Source organism: Anomalospiza imberbis, chromosome 3 (assembly GCF_031753505.1).
Source record: "Anomalospiza imberbis isolate Cuckoo-Finch-1a 21T00152 chromosome 3, ASM3175350v1, whole genome shotgun sequence".
NCBI lineage: Eukaryota > Metazoa > Chordata > Aves > Passeriformes > Viduidae > Anomalospiza > Anomalospiza imberbis.
Genome location: NC_089683.1, coordinates 28,309,083 through 28,332,720, shown reverse-complemented (window position 1 = coordinate 28,332,720; position 23,638 = coordinate 28,309,083).

The window sequence follows — 23,638 nt, the reverse complement described above, 5'->3', positions numbered from 1 at the left end:
TTCCAGATTTTCCAGATTCTTCTAGATGTTTTCATAAGAAAGAATCTCTTTTGGGATGTACGTATATCTATCATCACCTAGGAACTTGATTTTTTTTTTTTTTAATTGCAGGTATTCATCAGCTAGAAAGCAATTAAATTTAGGTATTTATATTGCCAGTACCTGGTAGCTGCTTAAGATATGCACATGGGTCAGTGTCTTATTTATATGTCTAACCTTAGCAGTGGAGCTCATGTCACTGCTGAGTTATCAAATCAATGCTGTTATCAATTTAGCCTAGACCTTTCAACCAGGCCTGCTTGCACAGATTTTGGTGCTTACGATGCTCCACTGAGTTATGAATGAACGGTAATCTATATTGCCCTTCTATAATGTATATTTTTCTATTTTCCTGACTTAGTCTCCTAGAAGTTTGATTAAAAGAATGTATATATACATTTTATCTACTGGGAAATGAAAATTTGCTGTGCTTTAAAGTTGCATAAATATGAATTTCCCTGTTTATCACCAATTAATTTCAGTAGGGATTGATTAATAATTGTATGCAAAAAACTATTTCTGTAGGGTAGAATGTTGCATTAGCAATTGTATCAAACAGATTATTCATAGTATTGTGGCATTTCATTTTGTGTATAAAATGATATAAACCAACCCTTGCTGTTGTATGTTTGCATGTAGTGCAGTACAATGTTAAATGGCCTCATATCATTTCAGTTGCAAATATTAATTTTTCAATGTCAGCTTTATCTTTAGGGACTACCTTTAATTTATGTTTGCCTTTTTCAGCCAATATAATTCAGAAGATTTACAAATTCACTTTCATATGTACACACACTTAATTTTAATGGTGAGTAAGTTGTAGCAAGATGTTCTGAAAAAATGAGTGGATAGAATAAAAAAATTGTTCATTGATTATATGCTTGAAATAATACTTTTTTAGTAAAATACCTCTCATGGCTTGACATTGGCACAATGCCAGCACCCCCATGAATATGCACTTTCTTAAATAATTGCTGTGAGATGTGATCAGGAACAGAGCAGAGCAGGCTCAAGCTTAATAACAAAGAAAAAAAACTTTATTAAACTACTACTACTATAAAAAACACAGACACTAAATTTAGGATGAAGACTCTCTAAACACTCTTTCTCCTCTTACTTAATTTCTAAACAAACTCACAGTGAGATACCACTCAGGATTCCTGATCAAGTTGCCACCCTTTAGATAATCAATACTCAGTCCCTCAAAGGAGAGAGAAGTCTCTCTTGTACTACAGACTCCCCAGGAAACAGAATTGCCACCTTTGTGTTTCCATGTCACACATGGCAACTGCCTGGAGAAAATCTGCCATGGTGACACTCTCCTTTCCATGTCACAGTGCTCTCACCACCGTGCATGGACAGACTGCTCATAGGGCTCCTTTAAGGATGCATTGCTAAGGACTAAAAGAAACAACAGTTTAGCATCTCATCTTGGGACTACAGTCTCCCCTATTTTCTACCTCCCCTGCGGCTAAGGGTTTCAAGAAGAGAGATCTTCTTCTTCTTGAAGACAGAGGGCATCACCACACCCTCTTCAGCTTTCTTCTGTTCTCTCCATTCCTCTGTTGGTAGTCACTGAAACAGGTCTCTTGGCCTACTACCATATCTCTCTAAAATGCAGTCTATGTTGCAGGAGAATTTGGTTCAGTCTATGGCTAACAAGGAAAGTCTAGTCACAAGCTATTCTATCATCTCCTCCTACTTAAAAATTTCTTGTTTTAACATCTCAGATCCCAGACTGTCTTTTTTCTACTTTAAATTAAGGAGGAGTGGTATTTTACAAAGCCTTCATTTCCCAGGAAAGGGTTAAAAGTTCAGACTCCCCAGACGGCTGAAATCTCTGCTTAGAAGGCAATTCACAAAGTCAAGGATGGGCGACTTCCCCCCTTCTCCTTCTCCTCTGCTAGTAAATTTACAGGTGCCGTCAGGACTCTCTGTCTCTTCCCTCTAGTGGGGGGACGACAAAGGCATTTTCGCTTCTCTTCACCCTTCTGTCCACAGGAGCTGGCTTGGTTCCAGTCCTTCAGCCCCCTTGGCTCACCTTGACCAGGCCACATGGCTTCCCCTCCCCCAGCCAGCCTGTGGCTGGGCAGGGGAGGTCTGCACAGCACTCTGACTGGAACCAAAGAGACAGTTCTCCTGGGTGTTCTTGCTTTTAACCCCCTGTGTTCTCAGAGGCGTATCCATACCTTCAGTGGTCACTCCAGGTGTCAATATCTAAACCTGACCACCGATTAGTTTGACCCAACTTCTTGAAAAAATTCACTTCTATGTTAAACTCCAATGCTACCATAGGAAAAAAAAGGAAAAAAAAATATAGTCTTTTGATTATGCTTAGTAAAAAAAAAGTATTTGTTGGTGAGACATTTAAATCATTGGAGATAGAGGCAATGGTAGCCTCAGGAGAATGATGGTGTCCATTCAATTGATGGCTGTAGGAATGGGAGTGAAGGAATAATATTTTTTTTTAACTTTAATCAAGACCACTGGGGTGGTGAAAAAGACTTGTGATTCAAGGGGTACAAGTGACCTAGATGGTGAAAGGGACAAAGACAAATGCTTCAAGAGAAAATTTGGTGACAGCAAAAATGTTTAGAGGAAGGAAGGAATTATTCTTACAGTGAAAAGGAACCTGAGTAATGCTGTGATCCTACAGGTCAGTCTGAAATCATTGAACTCACAGGATCTTACAGAAAAGTTTTTGAAGTGTTCAAGGCCAGGTTGAATAGGATTCTCAACAACCTGATCTAGTGTGTGGCATTCCTGCCCATGACAGAGGGGTTGGAACTAGATGATATCTATGGTTCTTTCCAATTCAAACCATTCTGTAATTCTGTTATTCTACAAAAAAAATTCCTGTATATTTAACAAAATGTTTTCAAAATGTACTAGCAGTAATATAATTTATTAATGCTCTATATGCCATGTGCGTTCAATAAATATATTGTAAGAATCAGATATCATTAAATTAAACCTTCAAATATAGTAACAAAAAGATGTAAAGGAGGACTGAAGCAAAATTATTTAAAATATTATATCAGAAAAATATTAAAACTGTAGCTTTTTGTGATTTTAGGACATACTACACTTTTATGAAAACTGTTTTTGTGATGGTTAAATGCAGAGCTTATTGTGTCTCTGTGTTACATGAAGGGCTGCATAAGCAGGTTCTTCCACATTAACCGATCATGACAAAATGCCTAATTTTCCATATATGTGTTCTTCACTAAACATGGAAAAAAATATAATAATTTCATTAGGATCATAAATTAAATAGTGTTATGCATTATGACATGGAATCACAGAATATGCTGAGTTGTAAGGAACCCATAAGGATCATCAAGGTCCAAATCCTGTCCCTGTACAGAACAGCCCCAAGAGTCACACCATGTGCCTGAGTAGATTTTTCAAATGCTTCTTGAACTCTGTAAGTCTTGGTGTTGTGACCACTCCCCTGTTCCAGTGCCCAAACACCCTCTGAGTGATGGAACCTTTTCTGAAATCCAACCTAAACTTCCCCTGACACAACTTCAAGCCATTCTCTCAGGTCCTGTCATTGGTCACCATAGAGAAAAGATCAGAGCCTGCACCTCCTCTTCCCCTCACGAAGAAGTTGTAACTGTGATGAGGTCTCCCTCAGCCTCGTCCAGGCTGAACAGACCATGTTACCTCAGCTGCTCCTCATATGGCTTCCCCTCAACGCCCTTCACCAGCTTTGTTTCACTCCTTTGGATGCTCTCTAGTACCTTTCTTCTCTTGTGGAGCCTAAAACTGCCCCCAGCACTTGAGGTGAGACCGCCCCAGTGCAGAGCAGAGCAGAGCGGGACAATCCCCTCTCTCGCCCAGCTGGTGATGCTGTGTCTGATACCCCCCAAGGCAAGGTTGGCCCTCCTGGGTGCCAGGGCACTGCTGATTCATGTTCAACTTTCTGTCAACCAGGACCCTCAGATTCCTTTCCACAGCACTGCTTTTCAGCATCTCATTCTCCAGTCTGTACATTCATCCAGAGTTGCCCATTCCAAGTGCAGAATCTGGCACTTTCTCACGTTGCACATATTATATGGTTGGTGATTATCCAGCCCTCTAACTTGTTGAGGTCTCTCTGCAGGGCCTTCCTGCCTTTGAGGGAATTAACAGCTCCTCTCAGATTTGTATCTCCTGCAAACTTGCTTAGTATCCCTTCAAGTCCATGTATGAAGATGTTGAAGAGCACAGGGCCCAAGATGGAGCCCTCTGGAACCCCAGTAGTGACAGTTTGCCAGTCTGATGTCACCCCATTTTCCACGATTCTTTGCACCTCACCCCTGAGCCAGTTGCTCACCCATTTCACAATGTGTTTATCCAGGTGAATGCTGGACATTTTGTCCAGAAGAATCCTGTGATACACATGATGAGGAAGCAATCTTTGCAGAAGTAAACCAGCAGTATACATTGTTTAACTTTAATTTGTTGGTAGGTACTTAAAGCAAATTGAAAAGCAGATCACTACAAAAGTTGACTTAAAAGCCCAAAATCTTTCTTTCCTAAAAAGTCTTCTCTTAATTTATATGAGCAAGAATCTGCAGTCACCAGCTAAAACCCCAGGCACTGGATGCCACATTGCAGAGAGATTCAAGGAGAGTTTCCTTGTCACTTGACAACTACTGCCTATTTAATCTTCATATAGTGCTTAAAGCATGGATGTTTTGTTTTGTTTTACTCACCCTGGGCTCATCTTCTTGGTGTTATACCAGGCAAGCAGGTATGACAAATTCTTTTCTCTCATGGCTGTCCTAGTATCCTAGGTAAAGGACACTGGTTGGTCATCAACTTAAAGTATACCATTACGAAGAAGTATTGCAAAATTATTTTTACCACAAAATTTGAGTGACTTCATGCATAAGCTATCCTACTTATAACTCACACTGCCAGAAAGTCTCCTATTTACTCACCTGTTCTTTTCTGTACATATCATAGCTTTTAATATGTTTGAGAAGAGACATGAGAAATCCAGTCCTACAGCCAGCAGTGGAATTCTGTTAATGGTCTCTGAAGTAAAAGGGATTTCTGACTCAGGAATGAATAGGATGAATTAACCTTGCATTACTTTGAATGTAATTGGTTCCTCTAAGAGAAACTTAGTAAACAAAACAACTATCTGAAAACCACTGTTTCCAGCCTCAACATGAGATTGTTTCTACAGGACCTTTATTTAGATGACATATATTCTTCTAATCCCCTGGAACACACAGTTACTTCTTGCAAACATTGTATGACACAGTAGTCAGCAACAGGCATAAATCAACAGGAATTGCTCAGTATTTGTCTAAAGTGTTCCAAAGCCAGTTATTCTTCATTAATTACTTGTGCTAATGTTTGAACACCAGCCTTATAATCTGCCAAAGCCATATATTGCATTTTAACCCTTCCAAGTTTTATGTGAAATGAAAAACAGAATCCAAATTTTGATTTTTAAGTCTGACTAGTTCTTTGTAATATATGATGCTGTCACTAAAAAGTCAAAAATCTGACATAAATTAACAGACATATGGATATCTGAAACAGCTAGAGAAAAGACTCCAGTGCTTGGCAACATACAGTAAATTTTGAGGTTTTAGAAGTGATTGAAGGAAATATATTTGTTGGGAATTCAACAGAAATAACTCTGGTAGCTGAGTGATTTTGAGTTTATTTCTACTAAACCACCTATTTCTTCATAAAATATTTTTTCTCTTGAGAAAGAAGTTCTATAACTAATGTCTGAATACTTTAAAGTCTTTCATAGTTTCACATATCCAAAATGTACAAAAGATTTTCACACCCTGAGGAATATGTATTTCAATGAGATGCAATGGTGATTTAACACCCCAAACTGTTCAGCTCATAGCTCTTGTGGAAGAAAAAAGTACAAATCCAAATATGCAGGCAAAGGAATAAGAAATTACATACAGTAAATGCAAGCACTTTTGCAGAGAAGTATCATAGAAGAAACTCTTGAAAGAGCCAGAATATTTAGCATAAATCCCATTGCTTACTACATCAGCAAGGCTTTGAGTTGGAATCAATTATATTGTACTCATTACCCATACAGGCCACTGAGGGACACCATATTTTACAGATATCCATTTGGATATTGAGCCATTGACTGTTACTCTTTGGACATGGTTATCCAGACAATTTCTTATTCAGTGAATAGTCTATCCATCAAACTCCAGTTTAGCAACTCAGTTGTTGTGTAGGAATCATGTCCAAGGCCTTGCAGAAGTCAAGGCAGACAACATTAGTTGCTTAATGACCAATAGAGTCACTGCATCATAGAAGAATGATCAGATTAGTCATGCACAATTTGCCTTTTTTGAAGCTGTGTTGGCTGTTTCTAATCACTTTCCTGTCCCACACACACTTTGACATACTTCCAGGAGGACCTTTTCCATGTTCTTATCAGGCAAAGAGGTGAGTCTGACTGGTCAGTAGTATTCAGGGTCCTCCTTTCTTGCTATTTTAAAAATGGGCATGATATTTCTCTTTTTTCCAGTTACTGTTGACCTTCCTGACTGCTGTTTTGAATACAGTGGTGAGCAGCGTAGCAACTATATCAGCCAGTTCCCTCAAGATCTTGGGATACATTTTGTCAGATCTTATAAGCACAAGATTATGGACTTGTGGATGTAAGGTTCCTCAGAAAAACAGGTAAAATAAATTAAATATGGATTTTAAAAGGCACAAATAAAATACAGATTCAGATAAAATAAATATACTTACTAAAATAAATAGAGCATTTAAGAATTAATTTTAATATCTTCAGTAAATGAATGTGCTGATTGAAAAATAAGAGCAGTGTTGCTGCATATATGTATTTCAGGCCCATATTATACCATAAAATAGCCTTATTTTGGAAATTTTTAATACATAGGACTTCCAGAGACTGCCAGTTATATGAGAAACTAAAGAATTTCACTCAAGCTTATAGAATCTCTGGAATTTCTTTTAAAATTAGTAGAATTGTTTAGATGCTTATTTACGGGTTTAAATTTGTTCAGACACTATCTTTTGACCTTAGTGCTGTGTTTGAGACCCCAATGAAAATTAGTTACCTAGAGAAGAGAGGCACTCATGGCCTGATCCATCCATGACATTATGCTACTATGTGTCAAATTTAATGGCTTGTGACAGGGCAATTAAAGTTAAGGAACTCAAGGTTTGTATGACAGATTGGTTGTTTACGAAGTGAATTTATATGTGTACATAATGTAATAATTTGCATACTTAATTTATTGTTGTTGTGAGCATTACATTTGCTTGTGTAAATTATACCAGTTTGCTGTTCAGATAAAAATAGATATTGATGGATTTGTTTTGACTATGCACAGGTTGGCTTTGACTAGAAATTCATCTGGATGCAATTCTTTGCTGTCTGGTGTCAGATGGCAGAGTACATCTGCACATCAGATCTGAGGACCAAAGTCATTGAAAGCAGGTAAAACTGCTCGGGTCTTGGTACAAGCAGAGTTCAATCTTCTGTTCAGTGCTTGGGAAGAATGAGTAAGAGAGAGGTTTGACCGACCACCACCACAGCTGGTGCTCAGGGTTGTCACCAATTGATATTGGGTAGCTAGTATGGGCATATATTCATTCAAGTTTTATAAATATGTATTTCAGCTGAAGGAGTTTTCTCAGAAAATTTTTTAAGCAGTGTAGGCCAAAACACTGATGACTAGTCCAGTTTCCTGGAACATGGGAAATTGAAATTTAAGTGTGTTTTACAAAGGATAATTTTAAAATTACTGTCTGTTTTTGTTCTGTAGCCATCATAATCGCTATATCACTGGACAAATAGAGGAATGCATCTTGACATTTTGTTTTCTTTCTTTTATTCCGGTCATATAGCTATCTAAGTTTATATATTTAATGTTGATATGGGATTATCTCTTTTTCTGTTGAAGAATTAGTGTTCCTTTAGGTGTACTTTTCAGTATTTGTGTTTAGATATCTTAGATAATTATTTATTTAACTTAGCCCAGGTATTTATGAATTACTTTCTGAGTCTATATGAACTTCTGAGAGACCTATATATCGCTTGTGAAATAAAGGAGAGATTTTCGGGGGTAGCTTTGGAAAAATGGGCAGAAGAATTGGTAGATTTTTAATGATATTGGTTTACAATTGGCATAAGCTAAATTAACTCTGCCTGCTGCTGAAAGGGACTCTTAACTGTTCTCATTCTTGTATCAGCACTTGCAGTCAGGTGAGTCAGATCATTTATCTTTGGTGTTGGTTATTGTTTTCCCTCATGATTAATTTCCAATCATAGCTAATCTTGACTTGCTGTAGGGCCCCATGATTCTAGCGTTGGCTGAAGAGAAGCAGCAAAAATTGTAGCTGAGAAAGTTAAGAATGTTATTTTGGAAAAAATACAACTTTATTTTGGCTGAAACAGATAATGAATTAATAGTCTAGGATGTACACAGAACTTCTCTTTCATGCCTAAATAACTCTAGCCAAGCCCAAAATTCTCATCTATGTACAAGAAGAGTGTATCCTGTTCACCTGAGACACAGTTTAATGTTCCCAAGTCTTTGTTATTCTTTTATTATAAGTGTAATGAAATATACATTGGTCACCACCTTGAGGCTACTCAGAGAATGAAGCAATACATTGTGTGGATCATGCTTGTTAACTGCAGTTTTCATGTTGTGACTACATCACATCACTTTCTGAAAAGTAATGGCTTTCAAAAAGCTTCTGCAGGCTATGCAGGCTCTTTGTATTAACCTATAATATACCTATTAAGTCTCAGCTCCTCTGTTTTGCTCACTTTCTCATGAATATAATCTTGCAGACTATGCCAGTGGCAACTTCTGAGCTGGTGTTTCTTTTTTAAAGTGGGAGGCAATTACTGACAGGATGTAATCTGTTGGATTTCATTCCTTACTGTGACTCATTAAAGCATACTTTACCGTCTGTGAATGCTAGAAAGGCTAACCCTTCCTCCACAAGCCCTTTAAAAAAATTAAAAATATTTGCTAGTGACTATCTGGCAAGTAATGCAAGGTAAATAACCATTTCTAACTCATCTTGCTGTACATTTTAATTAACGAGATTGTGCCAGACAGATGAAGATCTGGAGAAATTAGCACTTGCATGAAAAAAGACATAGTCTGTTTGCTTTAGATGAAGAAACAACAATTAGATTTGGCTCATATTTTTCTGTAATAAAATTATATTATATTTGTTTAAATATAAACCTGTTTGTTTTCCATTTCTTACAGTATTTTTTGCTCTTATTCATACAAATACAAACAGACAGTAACTTCTGTGGAGAGAGGGTGATAGGTAAGAATCTGCCTATATGTAGTAAACTTGTGCACATTTCCTAATGCATTTAAATAAATGAATATACCACGCATGTCAACGAAAACAGTCTATTGCACTTCAGGCAAATTAAATGCTAAGGACTGCAAAGTGGCATTTCAAAAAGTCACCTTCAAAAGGCTACAATCAATTTAGCATTGCCAAAAACAAAAAAAAAATAATATAAATTTTTAAAAATCCTCTGATTTTAATAAGCTGTCACTAATCTTCTCCTTACTGTGTTTTAAAGTTTATCTGTTTAATTGAAATAATTAAATATAAAAATGCTTTTAAAATGAATGAAAAAACATGGTTGTTTCAAACTGTATGTGGGATTTTCAGCATTATATGTCACAGAACTTTCTTTTAGTGCTTATTATTATTATTATTACTATTATTATTATTATTATTATTATTTAGCAAACATTTGACTAACTAAAACATAAATAAATGTACATAAATACATAGCAAGTATATAAACAACCGTTCAATGAAAAGTCTGTAGGATTTAATCCTGGGACCAGTATGATTTTCTCATCACACTTGCTAAATATTATAAACACTCCCTAATCTCAAAAGGAGAGAGTTGTTTAAATTAACCATATGGTATTTCTATAAAATGACAACAAAATAGCACCTAGCAACAAGGTTCCTAAATTTTATTTAAGATTTGGAAGCGAATTAGAGAAACATGGAGAAATAAGTATAAGTACCTAATTGGAGAGTAATGAAGGTAGAGACAAACTCTTCTCAGTGGTAGTCAGTGATAGGGCAAGAGGTGATGGACACAAACTGTAACACAAGAAAGTCCATTTAAATGAAGAGGGTACGTTTTTCACTCTAAGATTGGTTGAGCACTGGAAGAGGTTGCTCAGGAACATACCACAGAGTCTTCATCCTTGGAGATATTCAAAACCCAACTGAACATGTTTCTGATCAAGCTGCTCTAGCTGACCCTATTTTCAGCATGAGGGTATTGAACTACAGAGTCTCCATAGAACTTATGAGTTTCTAATATTCTGTGATGCTGTGCCTTTTTACTCTCTGCTTACTAAAGAGAAATTATGTGCCCATCATTCAAGACAGATGCAGAAGTTTTCACTGAAGGATTTAGGGAGCAATTTTCCAAAGTATGAATTGTTTCCACTTTTCACCATTTACCTCACCGATGCACAGCTAAATACATTAAGGAAATACACTCAATTATAGTCACAAACCCATCCACTGATGCCAGCAGCTCTGCAGTGTAACTTTCTCATGTTCATTACATAACACTAATTTAATTGGTTTTAATGATTGAATTTCTTTTTTTCCACTTTAAATATCATACTTTCAATAGCCTGGTTCTACCACAACTTTAAAAGAAATAAAAGAATATCCAAATGCGCTACCCATAATGAGCATCATGAAATGTCACAGCATGTTTTAACAGAGAGATATTCTACTGCAATAACAACAGATATTCTAAAATAATATTTTTAATTTAATTCAAGTTAAAATATATATTAAATAAAAAAAGTAACAATGGCAATAACAACAAAATGCCTAAAAATGGCAGGCAATTTCGGGGAATTCTGAAAAGGCTGCTGGATAAATAAACAGAAGAAAAAGATATCTTTGATGTCCACAATCCACTAAGTGCTGAAGGTGAGAAAACTTTATGGGGAAATATCATCACATTTCTGCCTTACATAGAATTCTCCAACTGATCTCAGTGGTCATTGTCAGAGATATTATATTGTTCCCTATGGACGTAACATTGGATGTGCTGCAGTCTTTATATCTTGCATAACTGATATATAATTTTAAGCCAAATAGCTAATGTCTTTTACTGATTTGAAATGAGAGATATATGGACAGGCTGTAAATAAGAAGCTTATCAGTATCATTTATGTTCATATTTGTAAAATAAAAGTGCACCTCAAAGTTTTCCAAGTGAACAGTGCAGGACATCATAGGAGCTATTCCTGAATAAAACATTGAATTTGCATTATTTTGTAACTCCTAAGAATAATTAGCACTCCTAATTATCCAGATAAATAAAAGTATGGAAAAAAAAGATGTATTTATGACTATGTAATTTACAAAGCAGGAAATGCTAAGGTCAAAAATCTTGAGATTATCACAAATACAAATCTAGAGTTTTTTAAACATATAAAACTGCTTATTCCTGAATTACTCTTATTCTCAGGACAACTTTATTCTGTGGCTGAGTTAAATTTTGTTTCTTGAAGTCAATCATGAGAATGTAATTATATATAACTGTAGGTAAAAAAGTTTACGTGATATAGGATTTCTTTATCTGATTTGGAGATTAGATTTCATATGGTCTATAACTTGTCAAGAGTAAAAAAATTACTAATTACAATCATATAATTGAAAATGTGATTGTAAAAGTAAGAGACAGAAAATAAAGTGTAATTCAGCTCTAAAAGACTATTCCTGAGATGCCAGCATACAAATTTTATCTTTCCCAATAAATTCTCTGTGCACAGAATAAGATAAACTATTATTCCTAATGATTAATTTCTTACTATAGTCCACAGATTAAAAGACATGGAAGAGGAGATAGAATGGATAAATCATTCTGTCTGGTGAGTAAAAATTTTATGTGTATTTGCATATCTAAATATATGATCCCATCACTGTAAGACTATGTCAAAAGCTTCCATTTTAGCTCACATACATATTTGTTACCAGAAGCCTGAATATTCAAGGTAAGTTGTGAGGAAGGTCAAGTTTGATTAGACAGACTTTCAATTCAAAGTACTTCATATGTCCTTAATTCACCAAATCCACTCAAATAGTGGTATAAACAAGGCTGTTTCAAAGATCTGCTAGTCTTCTGCACTATCTATATGAAAAAGTATCATATAAAATTCTCAGAGTAATGCTCTGTGAGTGTGGGCTATCTAGTTCTGTCTTTTATTTTTTCCCATAGACTTTATTGATTAACCAAAAATGGCATATTAAAGGATTAATTAATACTTGAAATTATACTTCTGTAGCCCAAGAAATACATCATTGATAAGAGCAATAAAAGATCCAGGCTTTTGCCACCATTGAAGCCTGAATAATTGTGTAGACTTGGCGTGAGCTAAGTTTAAGTTGTTTAAGCTGTCATGATAATTGCTTAACGATTGGGTAATGACTGAGTGTCTTGGGAGTTTGGATATATTCATGACTATGATATATGATAAATGTTTAACAAATCTGTGCAGAGGATCAGTAAAGAAAGAGCAAGACTGCATTAGCAAATATATGAAAGTCACACTAAGCAGACCAAAGACAGAGAAGGAAGAAATCTCTCTCCGTCAAACCTGCTGCCTCTCAGTGAAGAATATCTGTCATTACCAACCCTTTGGAAACCCCAGTACCCATCTGGAGTAAGGTGGGTACCATCAGCCTCAGGACTTAGACAATGTAAGATTGAGTATAGCACCAGAGAAAAAAAGGTAAATAGAGGAAAAGGGATTTTTGTGTATGAGAGTAATAAACTGTTGAAAGGGACATTAGTTCATTCATTATATAATTAGCATCAGTTTTACAGTAAGTTCATTGATACTCATGTGAGGCCGTCCTCTTTTACCCATAATATAATTTTGAGTGCAATATTATAGGTAGTAAATAAAAGCACTATGTCAATACTGAATGTTGTAATATGACACACTGGATTACCCAGGTAAATTCTTTCTAATTCTATCAATCGGCCTTTTGAATAATTCACCTGTATTATCATAATTCAACTTTTTCTTGGTGTATATGGTCAGAACATGTTACACAGGGGTAAGCCATTTATACTGGATATATTCCTGATTTTTTATTGACTGTGTTATACACACCCACACATTTGAAAATATAAACATGAATAAATTTTAATTAATATTAACCCCAGTGATTTTTCTTTTAGTTCAGTGTAAACCAGTGCTTGTCTTTCAGTACTGTGTTTAATGTAAGGTCTGCTATTTAGCAAGAGTTACTGCAGTTATTTAAATACATTTATAATGTGGTCTATGGTTCCATTGTGCCTATGTATTATATGTACTTTTATTGCATAGATTTGATTCTAATCCACATTTGGAATGATTTTCATACAACTATAGGGTCACAGGGATGGAAAGAAAATTTTAGAAACCCTACAGCTTAGCAGCTGTGTGCTTTTTTTTCTTCCCCTCAAGTTTAGTAAAAAGCTTTTTCAGATTGGTTTGGAACTCTTTGTGAATATTTTAAGCTTACTGATCCTGTTCTCTTCTCTTTTGCACTCTCCAAGGGTGCTTTATGCTTACTTTTCTAATTGACAAGGTGTCTATGTTTAATTAACATGGTTCTTTGATTCTCTTAATTTTACAATTTGAAGTTAGAAATATGTTTGCTTCTCTTTGGAGACTCAACATTTAGTGTTAAATTAATGAAGACTAAAGACCTACTGATGACAATAATTATTGCTTATTTAAGAACATTTGCAAGTAGGCAATTTCAAAATTCTTGCTGTAATTTCAGCCCAGGATGTGAGGGGGCAGAGTCTGGAGCCATGTGGGTGTGTCTAGGTTGTTATTCTGTACCGCACGCATCATTCCTGGGGCGCAGAAGTAGGGCATTCTCACCTCTCAGAAGAAGGGCTCCACAGCCATTTTGTCCTTTTCCAGGGGGCAAGCAGTGAGTGGAGTGTGCGGTAATGCTGGTCCTGGCTGAAGGGTTTGTCTGCAATTCTTTTTCAATGTTTCAGGCTTGGGGAAAAAACATATGCACAGAGAGTCCAGGGGCCATTCTGTTCTTTGTCTCTTTGACTGGCTGTGGTCACATCAGGTCTGACTTGGTGAGCATTTTGCATGTAATCACACTCTTCTATACACTGTTGTTATTTACATTGTTGCTGTTATTGTTTGTTTTCTTATCTCATTTCTGTTTCTAGTAAATTGTTATCTCAAGCCATAATATCTCTACCTCATAATATTGCTGCCTATTGTCTCTCTTGCCTGAGGGGGTAGAAGAAGGGCTTAATTTTCAGCTGGATATTTTTCCATAACTCATTACTTTTATTGACTTTTTAATAGGTGATTTTTGTACTCAGAGAATTGGGTTTTTATTTATTCTTAAAGTCAGTATATTAATTCAGATGTGAAATTAAAACATTGGTATTTTTTGTAAAAATTCTTTGCAATTTCAAATTTCCATGGAAAAACATAGTCAATTTATACTGAATTTCTGAGAAAGAAATAATAATTTTGTATGAGTTTGAACTGAGATTTTGTATGTAAGGTCAACTTTTTACGTATTATGGAACTTTAGTCTTAAAATTACAGTTATTTGCCTCAATGTTAACGGTTCCTGTTTCTTGGGAGAATTAGGAAGTAAACAAAGTGGATAACTGCAATTTTTCTACTGTTGTTCTTAGTTTTCCAGAGCTTCAGGTAGTAAAAATAGATTACAGTCTTGCACACATTGCTCTGGCCTTTGTTTTCAGCACAGAAACAGAAATATTTAAATTTACTGACTCTTAAGCAGAAACAGAGAAAACAATTTAACAGTATATGTATATTGAGAAGGAAAACAAAAGTAGGCACTGGAGAATTAAAAAAAAAAAAAAAGGGACTCTAGTTGCAGCTACCTGATGCAGCTCATAATACACACTGATAATGTTTGTTAAGAAATGGAAAAATTGTATCTAGGAGTTGAGTTCTAGTTTTTTTATCTCTGATCCCTAAGTAACACAAAATCTGGCAGACTGCACTCAAAGACATTGGATATAAAGAAAAAAAATTGCAAATTATTTTTCAGATCTCTTTTAAAGAGATAGAGACAAAAGGAAATAAAGGAAAGTAATAAAATTCTGCTACTTAAGAAAAGAATAGAAACAAAGACGAGAAAGCAAAAGAAGTGGACATGGATAATATGAAACAGAAAGTCTGAATTATGGAATCATTTATGTTGAAAGGGATCCTTAAGATTATTGATGCAACTGTTGAGCTAACAACAAATGCCGCATCTGTGTCTTTTAAATATTCCAAAGGATGGAGACTCATTCTTTCCCCTGGGCATCCTGTTCCAATGTTTGACAGACCTTTTGGGAAAGAAGTTTTTCCTTGATCTTATAAAAAAAATCTTGTGGGAAATAAAAAGGAAGTGAATTGTGTATGTTAACTTTCAGATTAACGTGTTCCACTGTGTTTGGTTAGTTCCTAATTTTTGATAAAACTCATCCATATTAGTTGAAAACTTAATCTGGTTTATAGTTAACTAGTCCTAACAAATGTGTTGCAGGACACACAGAAAGATAGAGAAGTGGAGAAGGGAAGAAATTCCATGTTTTATTGTTATACAAGCATCTATTAGTAGTTTTTAAATCTCTCACTATCGTTTTAAAGACTTTTTTTTTTGGTAAGCATTTTTCCTATACCACAGAACCTTGGTTTTTTGTCTTCATTTCAAAGGTAGGAAAGATAACATCAGCTCCTCTGCAGCTTAAGAAGAGGGTGTGACTCAGCAAATGGAAGGATCTAGGATGGAATAATTTATGCTATAACACACAGGAGTTCCACATTGAAATATGGACTGGAACTTGGGGTTTCTTAGTTCTGTATTATAGTGCAGATTACTGAATCATTTTTGATTTATAGTATATCTTTTGATGAAGCATATCTGAGTCAATACATTCACTGTTTAAGATGTATATTTAGAGTATTTCACCAGCCATGGTTGAAAATGACCCATGTAGACATCAAAGTGCTATTCAAGGAGCACAACAGAAGTGAACTGTAAATTCAGTCTTGGATTTGGAGTTGATTTTCAACTTAGGTGCACAACAGAATAGTTTCTTGAATCAAGGTTTAAATATTTTAATTTTTAATAGAACTGAAATGTTTAAACTTTTGATTAGAGGACAAAGATGTCTTGTGTAATGATTAGCATTTACAATGTCATTATTTTAGAATGTTTCAGTGTTTATTCCTTGATGAAAATTCTTGGTGCATAATATAAATAATAAAAATTCACAATTAGATCAAATTTAGAAATTAGATTGAAATAGTTTTCTTTAAAAAATAACACTTTTTATTTAGACCTGAAAGAACTAAAGATTTCTTTTTATCAGAATACTATATAAAAATCTATTGGAAGATATAACTATAATGCCTGTCTAAATATCTTGTTGAATATCAAGCACTGATGATCAAATATCTGGTCAATATTAACCTAAGTATTATTTGGAAAGCCTCTATTATATAATGTATTTTTCTTTAATCTAAATCATAGGTCATATAATAGGCCAGACATTAGAATGAATGTGCAGGTCTTTCATGCACTTCAGCAGAGGGCAATAGAGAAACTTAATATTTATGCTGCTTTGTTACAAGTGGCAGACTATACTGGCCCTAGCAAAAGAAAGTAAAAAAAAAAAAAGGAGTGGAGTGTGGGAGAATGCATTGTAGGAGAATAGAGATTGCCTTGCTGAAGGCAATCTCACCCCTGAGGAGTTGCAGCTGTACTAATTTCCAAAGAATAGGAACAGACCTGCCATTATTAGGGCACAGGTGTGTCCAAAAATGATTGTCCAATAAGGATGGGTGTTATAAAAGAGTGGGTTAGCTAGTGGAGAGGGAGTTAGAGTCAGCTGTGCTGCTGTGAGGTGTAGGAGTCAGGCATTTGTGCTAGGGGTAGTAAGGGTTGGTATGTGCTGCTAGGGACAGAAGGGATCAGGCGTTTGTGATAGGGACAGGAAAAAGTCAGCCAGCTGTGCGGAAGAGAGATAAAAGGGGTCAGTGTTGTGAGAAGCTGCCTGTGAGAACTCACAGAGAGAAGGTGTCATGGTTTGACACTGAAGTGAATTTTCTCAGGAAGTTGGGGTCAAACCAATCAGTGGTCAGGTTTGGATATTGGCACCTGGAGTGACCGCTGAAGGCATGGACATACCTCTGAGAACACAGGGGGTTAAAAGCAAGAACTCCCAGGGAACTCTTTCTTTTGGTTCTGGTCAGAGTGCAGTGCAGACCTCCCCTGCCCAGTCATGGGCTGGCTGGGGGAGGGGAAGCCATGTGGCCTGGTCAAGGTAGGTGCAGGGAGTGAAGGGACTGGAACCGGGTGGGCCCCCTGCGGATGGAAGGGTGGAGAGAAACTGAGATGTCTTTGTTCCCCCCCTGCCCCCAGAGGGAAAGAGACAGAGAGCCTGATGGCACCTGGCATTTGCCAGTAAAGGAGAAGGGGAGGTGGAAGGTGCCCAGCTGTGGGAGTTGGAGTTCTGGGCAGATATTTCAGCTGTTTGGGGAGTCTGAGACTTTTAACCCTTTCCTGGGAAATGAAAGCTTTGTGAAATATTACTCCTCCTCGATTTGAAAGAGAAGAGAGACAGTCTGGGACCTGGGATGCCAGAAGAAGAAATTTTTAGGTGGGAGGAGATGATGGAGTGGCTTTTGGTTGGACTTTTCTTGTTAGCCATAGACTGAACCAATTTCTCCTGCAACAGACTGCATTTTTAGGGGGATGCAATGGTGAGCCAAGAGACCTGATTCAGTGACTACCAGCACAGGAATGGAGTGAACAGAGAAAAGCTGAGGAGGGTGTGGTGATGCCCTCTGTCTTCAGGAAGAAGAAGATCTCTGTTCTCAAGACCCTTGGCCCCAGGGGAGGAAGAAAATAGGGGGGATTGTAGTCCCAAAATGAAAAGCTGAACTGTTGCTTCTTTTGGTCCTTGGCAAAGCATCCTTAAAGGAGCCCTATGAGCAGTCAGTCCATGCATGGTGGTGAGAGCACTGTGACATGGAAAGGAGAGTGTCACCATGGCAGATTTTCTCCAGGTGGTGCCATGTGTGACATGGGAACACAAGAGGTGGCAATTGTGTTTCCTGGGGGATCTATGGTGCAAGAGCGACTCCTCTCTCCCTTGATGGACTGAGTATTGGTTATCTGAAGGGTGATGACTTGATTGAGGGTCCAAGTTGTGTGTCACTGTGGTTTGTTGGAATTTGGGTGGGGGGAGGAGAAATGTTTTGGAGGGTTTTCATTTTGGATTTAGTGTGTGTCTTTTATCATAGTAGTAGCTTAATAAAATTCTTTCTCTTTTATTTCTAAGCTTGGGGCTTCTCTGCTGTGTTCCTGATTGCATCTCACAGCATTTATTTGGAGAAGGTGCATTTTCATGGGGGTGCTGGCATTGAAAGTCTTACAGTAAGGTAATAAACTAATGGTGACAGTCCGTTCCCATCCACTGTCAATTGGTGCTAAGCACAAATGCCAACAGTTATTGGCCGGTCCGGGGATGAGTTCCAACAGTGGAGGATGCTCCTTGGTGACAATATATCACTGAATTTTGATTGAGAGGCAATTTGAATTATTTAATGACAGAATATTTGGATTTTTATTCTTTTTTTTTTAAATTTTGTAGTTGCATTAATGGGCATGTCCTATACCTACTTAACTGTCTACTCCCTTAATAATTAGAAGTTTGATTATGATATTAACATATTGGAGGCTAGGTTTGGAACTGAAGTAGCAGTAAATAATATAATATATTTTTCACCTTTTCTCCATGTTTCTAAAAATATTTAATTAAATATCAAGCTTAGTGGACTGGAATAATTTTTATTATAATTGTCTGAGGAAAGTATCCCTTTATAGAATAGTGTGAGAGATGTCTTTTAAAGTTTGATTTAATATTTATTAAGTTTTGCTCCTAGAGAAATTTGTTTCTCTTCATGATTGGCAATAGTTATAAACATAATTAAAAGTAGCTCTTTCAGCAAGATAATTTCAAATCCTAGTCCTATTATGGTAAATAAAATAGGCTTTTTTATAAAATCAGGCTAATTTTTTTTTTTTTTTTTTTTTTTTTTTTTGCCGGGTGCCATTGTGACCTGGTTGAGATATCAGGCAAGCTTCTGCCCAATGTTTCATCTGTAGACTTAAAAACAAAAAACCCACCCAATTTTTCGAAGTTTGATTTTCACGTATTTTGTTTATGAAAATTTTTTCTTCTGCCTAGCATAAACATTTTGTTCCTACTCAGTATCTTTTAGTAGTACAAATTTAATGTTACCCACTACTGTTAAGTGTATTTTTTAAGATGGAAATTTAAGATCTGGACCCCAATGTGACAGGCAGACAACTATGGACAGGGTTGTAAAAGTGAAGGAGTAAATTACAAGAGAAAATTCTACCTTTCCCAAAGGAAAATGGTGCTGAAATTTACTTTGTAATGTGTATTTGAACACCAAAGGGAGTTATTGACTTTGCTGGTCACTTTTCATTGAGCAGATACTACTGTAAATGCCTTGACTCCAGGAAAGCTAATTCTGATAAGCATAATTTTACAAAGGATAGTAGAACAGCAATTTTACCAAGTCAATGAACTAATGCTGTGAAAATGCTTTGTTCTAATCTGATTTTTATTCTACAGTTTCATTCTCTTAGCTGTTTTTCATTCTCCTTTTCTTGAGTTTATTTTTTGCAGATCTAGTGTTAATATGCTTTGCTCTTACATCAACTTTATTATGACTCGCTAAGACAAAAAAAATTTAGATACTGTTTTCTACTCTGCAGTCCTGACTTTGACCTTTCCAGTCAGAACCTAGAAGTTAACAAAAGCTAACTTTTGTTTGAAGTTAAAAGTCTTCCACTTAATTATTTAGACAATGATATCAGTCTATATATCAGGCATATACTCATACTAGATGAAGTGACTGCTCAGCAGAGTGAATTCTTTTAGTTATATAAATCACTGCTCACAAATGCTCAAGGAATTATTTGCTACCTGGTTTTCCTGTATGTACATTAGGGAAGATATAGTATAATGTTAATATTTTTCAGTGTTAGCCATTGCTCTTCATAAATTAAATTTTCTGGAAAATAAAATAAAAAAACTGTTCATAGCATTTAGTCTATATAAGCACATTAGGAATGTTTTCTGTATTCTTTTGGTGTTCAATAAATGTTGCACTTGGACAGTTGTGCTCTTTGATACAATATTTTTATATAACATCATAAAATCATGTTCACAAGATCTTGTGTGGAGGTTTTCATAAATGAAGGATATTTCTGCTGATAGAAATTTAATCATGCCATTCTGCTTATGGAACCTATGGACATGGGTCCATTTGGGCATCAAAATAAATATTGGGGATCACTGACATTTTTTTACTAAATGAATGATCTGTTCAATCTAAACAATTCAGTACAGTTAGTTCTGACAAAACACTTTTTGTAAGTTGTCTTCAAAGGCCAATATCTTCTAGTCCTGTTTTTTTTCCTTTTTTTTAATGAAGAAACCCTGAACCCAGTAGTAATGTTCCACAAATCTGGCCATATAAAAGCGAGTCTTTTGGTACAAACTACAAAAAAGCCTGTCTGGCTTTGCTCTGCCATCTGACAAAGGGACAGGTTCTACCAGATGGCTGTTTATTCAGGTGCATGAGCTGCAGGTGGAACATGAATGAAAAACTTAAGACTAGATACTTCATTATTAGTTTTCTAAACTGATTTTCACAAACACTGGCAGAAAAAAACTGACAGAAAAACTGACTAGCAAATATGCAAACCTTATTGATCGTCTTAAGTAATTTTCAGTATCTTATTAAACTATTTCAATTAAAAATAATAGCAGAAAAAAATCTAAGTGATCCAACTTTTACACAAAAAAATATAAATCTGTTTCTGATAAACAGTTTTGACATGATAATACTTGGATTATGTCATTTGCTGCCTTTTTCATTGATAGCATTTATTGACTTTCTCACAGGGTATCTACTTTTTGGACAGCAGTAGAAACCACTGGATTTCCTGGCATGGGAACACCAGTGGAACTGTTTTAATGACAGTTGAAGTTGCTTTTCCCTTTGTTTCAGGGGAACTTGCAAATCCTTAGACAGAAAAAAAAAAAGTACATCCTTAGACAGAAAATACAGAAGTGCTGAAATACATACAGTAGGCAAGGTAATCTTATTGTAGATTATATTTACAAGAGCTCATTTAAAATACAGTTTCTTTAAGTTTTTTTTTTTTTTTTTTTGGTCTTCCACTAAACTGTATCATCTGATTGGTTCGTGTCTGAAAATTGTCAAAATAGAGTTAATATTTGAATGAGAGATGAAGACTGCCAGGTGATGTGAGGCCAGTAGATGAGCAGGTGACTGTTTTTCTCTATTCTGTGGACAATAGCATTATGTTAATGTCCAGTACCTAACATGAGTATTTAAATTTTAAAGAATAAATGTTAGAGAACTAGTCTCTTATTTGAGACTTTAAGTACAGTCAATTCAAACCATCCTTCATATAAATATGTAGGTATGAAGCAATATTAGTGATGTAAATTCTGCAATACCATAGAAAAATTACCTAAGTGTCTTAACAGCATTTCCTGTATGCAAACAATTTCAAAATGTTCTCACATGTATCAACAGTAAATTTTTATAGCCAATTCTCAGAAGCTTTAACAACACTAATAAGAGTTCAAACTCAACTGAACATGGCTCTTTAGCAGCATGCTTTGACTGGGTCAGCTTTTAGCAAGGGGTTGGATAAAATGACCTCTGACGATCTAGTCTAACCTAAAATATTCCACAATTTAAAAGTTTTTAGCTTTAATAATTTTAAAACTAATTAAAGAAAATCTTGTGCAAACCTGCACCTGTTTGGCCATGGTAGTGGCCACTAGTGTTCTGGACTTTTGATAATAGGAAATAATTTGAAAAGAGGGTAGTCACATTTTAATGATCCAATCAGTTTTCAGAACTGAGGTGGTTCTTCTTCAATTCATAGGTAGAAATAAAATACCAGGCTCTACCCAGATATGTTTTAGAATCTAGTTTCACATACATGAAGAAAATAAATTCAATAGGCTTTTAGCTTTAAAGTTAATTTTTAAAAGCTGCAAGGAGCTAACAGGCTTCGTTATGGTCAAATTTATCAGAATTTGGATAAGATTAGAAGTAACACTGAATATTTAATAAATGTCACTCTTCACACATAAGCTCAAAGAAGTATCTTGTAATTCACTCTAATACTCTACATCTCAGATACAATGACATTACATTCTGTCTTATACTTTCTAAGTTAAATACTACAGCTATTATAGTAAATGGAGGAAGCAGCATAGGTTGTTACTAAGTGCTATTTTGTGCATAAAATATTGTTCTAAAGTCCAGCTAGAAACCAATATTACTAAAAAAAAATCAATGACATCAAAATGCTTGATTGAGATAATCAGTAAAAAGCATGGTGAAATGAACATGGGAACATTCATTGTATATTAATTTGCTTCTTTAAGACAGTAGCTCTAAAATTAAAATACTATCACTATTTATATCCTGTAAATACTGTATCATATATTATTTATTTATTTCACAAGGTTATCAATATTTAATTTAGAATCATTGCCCAAATCATGTATTAGGGAAAATGGATTTTCTAGAGGTCTGTACATTAAAGACAGAATTTGTTCATTCTCACTTATACACAAGAACTTATATAAATAGTAAAAAAGGATGCTAAAATATTGATACTCTTATGGCTTTAACAAAAAATATGTCATGAAATATGAGATAACAAGTCATGATACCTTGATACCTGTTTTATTTATGCATTTATCCAAGTTTTGGGTAAGTTTTCTTGCTCTATAAATATCACAGTGTAATGAAATATTTAATTCAAATAAACAAAAAAAGTAGGTAAAATCCACATTTATTTCAAAGTGCATCGGATTTATTTGGTTAATTTTTTCTCTGCTGAAACTCATAAAGAATTGTTTACCATGATATATTTGTAACATCTGTGTAATTATAGTCTATATGTTCACATGAGCTGATTGCAAAGAAAACAATTTTCTTTTGGGGCTGAACTGGTTTTAAAAAATGCATAATGTACTTAAAAATACAATACATTCACTATGCTGGTTGTGGCTTTTTTTTCACATTTACGGTTGTTTCTGCAAATCAACATAAAAAGATACAATGGGTAAGGAGTGACAGTTTAAAACAGGAGAGTGAGAAGTAAAAAGGATAGGAAAGTGGGATTCTTATTTCTTACACAAATTTTAATTTTCAAATATGTAAAATCACACTGAACAATTTTTAGCACTGTTTCTTGAAACTAACTTTTTTTGAATTATTTAGCAAGGTAAAGAAAAATGCCTCAGAGAGTTAGAGTTTAAAACTTAGGGAATTTATCTCAAAAATCAGAAAATACTCTATGAAGGTTTTTTTCTGAACTATTTTATTTGGTTTATGCTGCAAAGTTTGGTAGCAGGGAGTGGAAGGAGTGGCAGAGAAGGTTTTTTGTGAAAAAT